Source organism: Prionailurus viverrinus, chromosome A3 (assembly GCF_022837055.1).
Source record: "Prionailurus viverrinus isolate Anna chromosome A3, UM_Priviv_1.0, whole genome shotgun sequence".
In the NCBI taxonomy this organism is placed as follows: Eukaryota; Metazoa; Chordata; class Mammalia; order Carnivora; family Felidae; genus Prionailurus; species Prionailurus viverrinus.
In genome coordinates this window covers 6,112,448-6,120,854 of record NC_062563.1, presented here as the reverse complement: position 1 = coordinate 6,120,854, position 8,407 = coordinate 6,112,448, and the positions used below count along the sequence as shown (strand labels likewise).

The window sequence follows — 8,407 nt, the reverse complement described above, 5'->3', positions numbered from 1 at the left end:
GAGAGAGAGAGAGAGGGAAGCGGGATTCACCCGAAGCAGGGTTCGAGCTCACCCAGTGTGAGACTCGAACTCTCAAGTCTTGAGATCTTGACATGAGCCAAAGTCAGATGCTTAATGACGGAGCCATCCAGACGCCCCTCCCCTTTTTAAAAGTATTCATTTGAGAGAGAGAGAGAGAGAGCACAAGTGGGGGCAGGGGCAGAGAGAGACAGAGACAGAGACAGAGAATCCCAAGCAAGCTCTACACTATCTGCAGGGCTCGATCCCATGAACCATGAGATCATGACCTGAACTGAAGCCAAGACTCAGAGGCTTAGCCGACGGAGCCCCCCTGGGCACCCTGGCATGATCCCTTTTTGTTAGGGAGTAAGCACTGGGAGTTGGCTTGGCACACAATGGCCACCAGCCATCAGGACCACATTTCTGGAGCCTCAATCCTGGGTTCCGGCCATTGTGATGTAAATGGGAGTGTGGCATGCCTTCCAAGGACTGTCCTTAAAGAGAGGGGCCGCGCCCCTAACTTCCCTTCTTTCTTCCTGCTGGCGACGACTGGAGTTCGAGCAACAATTGGGCCAAGAGGTGTCAAGTCGTGAGCAGAGGATGGCTGACCAGTTGGACAGGAGAGACGTGGGCTCCCGCTGACCACCACGCTGCCCCAGATTGCTTTCCTCTGGAAAGACCGAAATGAGCCTGTGGAGCTCTCAGGCCTCTATGACTTGGAGATTTCTATTGCTGGCGGCCCCGCCTGATCGTGTCTAATAGAGAGGACGAGAGTGAAAGCGGAAAGACCGGTTTGGAGGGGAGTGTAACACGGGCAGGAGTCGAGATACAGCAGAAACTAGGCATGGTGGCAATGCGAGTGGGGGGAGGGGCGGGTTGGAGAACCGTCTTTCTCCAGTAGAACATTTGGAGGCGTTGCTGATAGATGGGATGTGACTGCTGAGGGACAGTGAGGATTCAGTGACCATCCTTTTTTTTTTTTAATTTTTTTTTTTAACGTTTATTTATCTTTGAGACAGAGAGACACAGAGCATGAATGGGGGAAGGGCAGGGAAAGAGGGAGACACAGAATCGGAAGCAGGCTCCAGGCTCTGAGCCATCAGCCCAGAGCCCGATGTGGGGCTCGAACTCATGGACCGTGAGATCGTGACCCGGGTGAAGTCAGACGCTCAACCAACTGAGCCGCCCTTTTTTTTTTTTTTTTGCTAGAAACACTGGATGGGCCAGGAGGCCATTGGTGGAGCTAAGGTGACCTGGAGAAAGCAGGAAAGGAAAAGGCGAGGAGGACACAAAGGGCAACTGTCAAAATTTAGCTTTTTTTTTCCCCCCCACAGATTACCTAGAAAATATTGAGACACATTAATTCACTCATCAGAGGTTCGCTGAGCACACACACATCTGTGTGGGGCACTGAGCCAAACTCGGGGGAGGGTAACGGGCGGGGGGGGGGAGGGGGGTGTAACGGGGCAGGGGGGAGGAGGAAGGGTGGGGACAAAGCCAACATACCCCTGCCCCTGTGGGAGTTAGCACTGGAGTGTCTCCTCCCAGAGCTTGGACCCCCGGGGCATTTCTGAAATTGCCTTGTGACACTGGGCGAGTCCTTTCAGGTCATCAAACCTCAGGTTTACTTTTTGGGATAAGCGTTTCTGATGCGGCATCTGCTTCCCAGGGCTGCCAAAGACCCAGGCTGAGCACGGCCGGCAGCGGCACCAGTGGCCTCACATCCAGGTGTGAAGAAAATAGGATTTCAGAGAGTTTGCCGGTGCCTGGGACTAACAGGACAGGACTTTTTTTTTTTTTTCCAGTAGCACCTAGTATGGTTAGAAAGTGGTATACATCCTGTTACTTCCTTTTTTAAGTTTCTAATTTTTTTTAATGTTTTTATTTATTTTTTATGTTTTTTTCAATATATGAAGTTTATTGTCCAATTGGTTTCCATACAACACCCAGTGCTCATCCCAGAAGGTGCCCTCCTCAATACCCATCACCCACCCTCCCCTCCCTCCCACCCCCCATCAGCCCTCAGTTTGTTCTCATTTTTTAAGAGTCTTTTATGCTTTGGCTCTCTCCCACTCTAACCTCTTTAGGACAGGACATCTGAACTCTGGAAGGTTCCGGTCCAGGCTCAGGGCGCCCCCGACCCCCACCCCGGGCAGCACAGCCAGGCGCATCGGGCACCCCAGAAGCCGTGGGTCCAGCCCGTCCCACGCTAGGGGCCCAAGCAGGTGCATCGCAGCCCGGGTTGCGAGGCAAGCACCTGACTGGACACATCTGATTGGTCCGGAGGCAGGCACCTGACCCAAGCTGGGCCAATCAGAGTCTCCTTGTTGTTGGGGGCGGGGAGGTGGCCTCCGGGAGCCTCGGACTTCGCAGTGCGTGACCTCTCGGTAGAGACAAAGTATCTTTTCCAGATAATAACGGGTGGGGCCAGGGTGGAAGCCTGCACACCTCTGGTTCTGAGGCCGCGGTGTTAATCACCCGCGTTAGCGCTCCGCTTCTGGGGGACCCAGCCCGGCTTCCTCTCCCTCCAGAGGCAGGGGTCCCAGCTCCCCGGCTCCAGGGAACCCCGAGCCGCCCCGAGTGCTGCAGGCTGGACAGCCTCGTCGCACTTCTGCAGGATGGCTTCTCGGGGGTGGGATTTCTAGGTCAGACCGTGGGTGATTTTCCTCGTGGGATGCGCCCTCTAGATTAATCTGTATTCGAAAGGGCTGCGGAGGCAGAGATGGTCAGAACGATCCTCGCTTAGAAGAAATGCAGTGAATGAAACTGAACGGACAAAAATCTCTGTCCCCAGGCCCCGAGCCACTCCGCGGGAGTCCATGAGTCTCCTGGATTCTGCGGCTTGGCTGAGATATCATCATTTTTCTAAATCATGGAGTGTGGATTGTGAAATTGTCTGCATAAAGGGCAAAAATCTAACAGACGAGTGCTTGGCATCTAAGTAAATTGGGCTGTTGAGAAAGAAAGAGGCTAATTAAAAGGGGGCTTCTGTTTAAATCTAGAGAATCCTAGTGAGCATATTAATAAAAATTATGGTTGAGTGCTAGCAATGGGCAAAGTTGTTCAGGCACATCATCTGATTTCATGTTCCCAAAGACCCCGGAGGTGGGGACGATTGTTGTCCCCATCATACAGAAGAGAAGAGTAAGGCCTCCAAGGGAGTGACTCTCAGAGTTGGGCGTTGAACTGGGTCTCACTGACTCGACATCCAGGCTCTAAAACCTCTCATACTGCACTTTCTTCTTCTTAAGTCATCACCCACCTTCCCTCCTCCCTCCCTCCTCTTCCTTCCTTCCTTGCTTCCTTCCTTCTTTCGTTGCTTCCTTTCTTCCTTCCTTCCTTCCCTCCTCCTTCCTTCCTTCCCTCCCTCCCTCCCTCCCTACTTCCTTCCTTCCTCCCTCCTTCCCTCCTTCCCTTCCTTCTTTCCTTCCTTCCTTCCTTCCTTCCTTCTTTCTTTCTTTCTTTCCTTGCTTCCTTCCTTCCCTCTGTCCTTTCTAGAGTGGGGAGAAGGGCAGAGGGAGAGAGAATCTCAAGCAGGTCCACACTGAGTGTGGAGCCCGATGTGGGGCTTGATCCCACAACTTTGGGATCATGATCGAGCTGAAATCAACAGTTGGGTGCTCAACCAACTGAGCCACCCAGGCGCCCCCATCACGTTCTCTTTAAAAGGTGCCCACAAAATACCTGATCATTTGCTTTTTCCGTGCTGAAAGTAACCAAGGAGTGGTGTTTCCTCCCCACACAAGGAAGAGGGGAGCGATGACCTCATGCACGTGGCCTTCCAGCCAGCTAGTCCCAGCCCCACAGCTCTCTCCTTGCCCAGAGTCGGCTTCCGGCTTGGTTCTGCTGGACTTGGGCTCAGTCCTGCCGGGGAGGTACGCGGGTACAGAGGTGAGATCGCCATCACTCCCTACGACCCGCCTGGGTTCCAACAAAGGGCAGTTTTGATTTCCAAAGAATGACTGCAGATTGACCAAAAAGAAGAAAGGCCGGGGGGGGGGGGGGTGGGGACAAAAAGGAAGAACGACAGGCAGTAGAAAAGCAAGAGCTGGCTGCTTTGCAAAGGAGAACGCTCTCTGGACACGGAACGGCATTCTGTGTCGTTTTGAAGAACCGACTTTGAAATGAAAGAATCGACTTTGCTGCTTGATGCAACTTTTTGTTGATTTTTCTTGATGACACTCATGGCAAATGCTCTCGTTCAAAAATTATAGCCTGTCTGAAACTGATACAGACAGAGCCTTGGTGGTTGGACTGTCCCCCGATAATTGGAAACAGGAGCCCTGCGATCGGCATTCTGCTGACAGAGAAAACAAAGGCAGACCCATTGGTGCGGGGGGTATGACAAGGCGGGTGGGGTCTGTTTTCCAAGCCAGTCCCTAAGCTCAGGACTTTGACTCCTTTTTTTTTCTCTTTTTAAGTTTATTTATTTATTTTGAGAGAGAGTGAGCTCACACACGCATGAGCAGGGGAGGGGCAGAGAGAGAGAGAGAGAGACAGAGAGAGAGAGAGGGAGAGAGAACCCCAAACAGGCTCCGAGCTGTCAGTGCAGAGCCCGACGGGGGGGCTCCATCCCATGAACCGGGAGATCAGGACCTGAACCGAAATCAAGAGCTGGACGCTTAACTGGGAGACGACACCACCATCCAAGGCATGTGGGAGCCCTCTAGGAGCTAGAAGCAGCCAGGCCATGGGTTCTTTTCCAGAGTCTCCAGAAGGAACACAGCCCTGTGGACAGGTTAACTGTATATAGCCCAACGAGACAGATGTGCTTTGGACCTCTGGCTTCCAGAACTGTAACATAATAACTTTGTCTTGTTTTAAGCCACTAAATTCCCAGTAATTTGTTAGGGCAGGCCATAGTCACTGAATACAGTGGTTTGAGGCATTGGGTGAGTTGACTGTTTTCCAGATCTCCTCTTTTCCTTTGTGAACTCCTAGGATGTCCTAAGGAATCGGGCCTACCTACTTACAGCTCTGGGAACATCCGATGACAGCTCCTTGGTGCCCTTTTGACTCCAACATTAGACTAAAAACAAAAACAAAGACCCGCCCTTTTGTAAAGTGGGAAATTGGTTCCCGGAAAACAGGCAACGAATTCAACCAGAGCAAGGGGGAGCGAGCATCCTTTAGGATTGTAGAACCAGTCTCTTAGTTTACATTTCAAATTCAAGCGCAGGCTGTCAAAGGTAAATCGCACGCTTCCTTCGGCCGGCATTCCTCAAAAGATCAGTTATGCGCTGACGTCTCTTTGCGTGTAAGCGAGGGATTATTTACAGCCATCACGCAAGGTTGAGACGCGGTGAGAATCTGGCCCTAAGCACAATGCAGACACTCATATTCAGGTGGCTGAGGAATTAAGGCAGTTCTGGAAGCTTCCGGGCTGTTGGGGCGTCTGTCGTTGGCTTCCCGCGTTATGCAGCGGCCAGCGGCATGGAACACCCCAAACCCGAGAGAGGCTTCCCGCCCCTCCCCTCCGAGGCTCTTCCTCCCTCCTTTCTTGGCTCTACGGGCTGCTCTCCAGGTCTGGAGTTACCCCCTGGCAGCCTCCACGTCGGGGCTGAAGGGCTGGAGCCTTGGAGGGGCCCTCCCGACAGTCAAGCCCGACATCTGTCAGAAGGCGTGCGTCTCATCAACGACAGAGTCCGCGTGATGGCTTAGAAACAGTCTGTGCTGGCTTATGACACACGAGGCATAAATTAAATCATAACGGAGGGCTTTGCTGACAGTGCGTGATGACAGGTGTTGTGAATAAGTTGGCACAGGGGGCCACCGCCCTACATCGCAATTGTCAGTCATGGCCACCCCTCCGCCCCTCTCCCACCAGTGGGGACCGCGTGTCTAGCCAGGAGGGGAGCCCCTCCTGGGCCCCGATTCGCCTTATCTGGGGTAACAACTGGCGCCTACATGTCTCACGCCCAGCACCCCTGGGCCCGTGCAGGTTAGTACCTCTCCACCCCGCCCCTAATGCGGGCACCGGCCCCCTGTCCCCGATTCCTCACCCCGCTGCCCAGGCTGAAGGCCACAGCCAAGCAGAGACATCCAAAAACTGAGCACAAACCCCGGAGGAGATAGATCATAAGTGAGATTTTAAAAACAAAGGGTATCAACGTGGCCATCCCGGGAAATTTCAGAACTCTGCCGGACTTCCTTGTGTTCATGTCATAGTTTGTTAGATGAGGCTTAGGGCTCCTCAGAATGTTTTCTGGGGCTGAGACACCCCAACCCAGATCCGCCGTAGCCTCCCTCTTGCCGCCAGGAAGGCGCCCTCCCCGGGGAACACTTGGAACTCTATTCCTTCTCCCGGCGTGGCTACGAGGCTGGCTTTTCACTTGGTTGCTTTCTGATCCCCAACTTCGGCTCCAGCTGCAAAGCTCCCTGTTTCGAGCCCTCGGACAACATCCTAGTTGAAATTAGCCTGCCTCGTGGCCTGCCCCCAACCCTGTCCTCCATGCTTCCCCCCGCACACTTGTCACCACCCGAAACGATCTTGGTCAAGTCTGCATGCTGTGTCCCGCAGGAGAAACGTCCACCCCTTGAGGGCAGGGAGCCCATCCGGCCTGTTCGCGTGACAGTCCCCGAAGCCCGGCCGGCACCTGGTGCGGAACATAAGCTCTGTGGGCATTTGAGGAGTGACGTGAATGGGTATCGAAATCAAGCGTGCCCGTGTGCCCTTGGCAGCTTCTGTTCCCATCCCCAGTGGATGCTCCCTGCTTGGCATCTTCACGGCGCAATGACCCAAGAAGAGTTGTGACAGCTGTCATAGTGTGTTACTGTCACTGTGGGCCGGGTTTCACCCTGGGCCACATAGAACCCCAGCAGCCCAGCTCTGGATGTGTCCCAGGGCAGCCTGGGGCCCAGTCCAGCTACGAAGGTGCTTTCTCTGCGTGGCCGGGGGCGGGCAGGAGAGCCAGTCAGGATAGGATGGCTGGCTGAGCCTACCTCTGTCACCGGCTCTCCTACCCATTCCCCCAGCCGACTGCTGTCCCTGTCCGTGCTGGCCCAGAGACCCGGCCGGCACTGACCCCACCCCAGGTGGCCAGCAGACCAGCCTTCAGGCCCTCTCGCTGCTGTCCAGGGGCAGCATTTGCACTGGCAGACTACGTGCAGAATGTGTGTGTTTTTTTAAATTCTTTAAAAATCTTTTATTTTTATGGGGCGCCTGGGTGGCGCAGTCGGTTGAACGTCCGACTTCGGCCAGGTCACGATCTCGCGGTCCGTGAGTGAGTTCGAGCCCCGCGTCGGGCTCTGGGCTGATGACTCGGAGCCTGGAGCCTGTTTCCGATTCTGTGTCTCCCTCTCTCTCTGCCCCTCCCTCGTTCATGCTCTGTCTCTCTCTGTCCCAAAAAAAATAAATAAACGTTGAAAAAAAAAATTTTTTTTTTAAATAAATAAAAATCTTTTATTTTATTTTTGAGAGAGAGAGAGAGAGACAGCGTGTGAGCAGGGGAGGAGCAGAGAGAGAGGGAGACACAGAATCCAAAGCAGGCTCCAGGCTCCGAGCCGTCAGCACAGAGCCCGACGTGGGGCTCGAACTCATGAGCTGTGAGATCGTGACCTGAGCTGAAGTCAGACACTTAACCAACAGAGCCACCCAGGCGCCCCTTGAACGGTTTGCTCAAACCAACTCATGTTTTTCCTCCACACCCCACGGAGGTGGCCCTTCTTATTGTCCCCACTTTACAGATTAAGCATTGAGCCTTAGAGAGACCGAGAGGCCTGAGGAGGGTCACGGACGTGGAAACGGAGGGACGTGAGGGCGAACTTTAAATTCCGCTCTCTCAAACTGTAAAGCTCGGGATGAAAACTGGTTCTCTAGGTCCTGCAGCTCAGCCTTCACTGAGGCCTGGAAAATTCTGAGCAAGGGGAAATCAGGCCCCTTCCAGGGATCTGTGGAGGGCTTTGCAAAAGACACCCAGGGAGGAAAGAATTTTCTCATTTCATGCTGGAGCTTTGTAAGTTGCGACTTTAGTGGGGAAGAGGCAGGGAGAGCGGTTTGGGGTGGAGACAACCCCAGACACGGACAGAGCTTCTACGGCAGAGTCTAGTTTTATTAACCGGTAGGCGCTTGCCAGGCAGGGGCATACACCGTGCCAGTGCCCAAAGGCAAGCTGTCTTGTCTCCAAATGTCCTGCCCCCAGATAAGGAAGCAGAAAGGTCTGGGAGCCCAGAGGCTGTTATCATCCCACCCAGACCTCCAGGTTCTGGCCCAAGACACTTCCCTGCATCTTGCGAAAGCCTGTCCGTGGGATCCATTTCACCTCTTCCTCCCACCTACATGGGATGCGGGTCCTTCGGGAGAGGGATGTTGTCCCCAGACCTGCCTGCTGGGACCGTCCCCAGATTTGAGGAGATCTTGGCTGCACAGAAACAGAATTCGAACCACAGATGTAATCTTAACGTTTTC

At 53.8% G+C, this 8,407-nt stretch overlaps 1 long non-coding RNA gene across 2 annotated transcripts; it reads left to right on the top strand.

Annotated features, from left to right (window-relative positions):
* Positions 1–1,245: 1,245 nt before the first annotated feature.
* On the top strand, positions 1,246–2,914 carry LOC125162661 (uncharacterized). Of its 2 annotated transcripts, none has more exons than XR_007151125.1 (3): positions 1,246–1,377; positions 1,670–1,728; positions 2,707–2,914. It is a non-coding gene; the product is annotated as an uncharacterized LOC125162661 (long non-coding RNA). The 2 variants fall into 2 exon arrangements; XR_007151126.1 differs by lacking the exon at positions 2,707–2,914 and adding an exon at positions 2,088–2,244.
* The last annotated feature ends 5,493 nt before the right edge of the window (positions 2,915–8,407 follow it).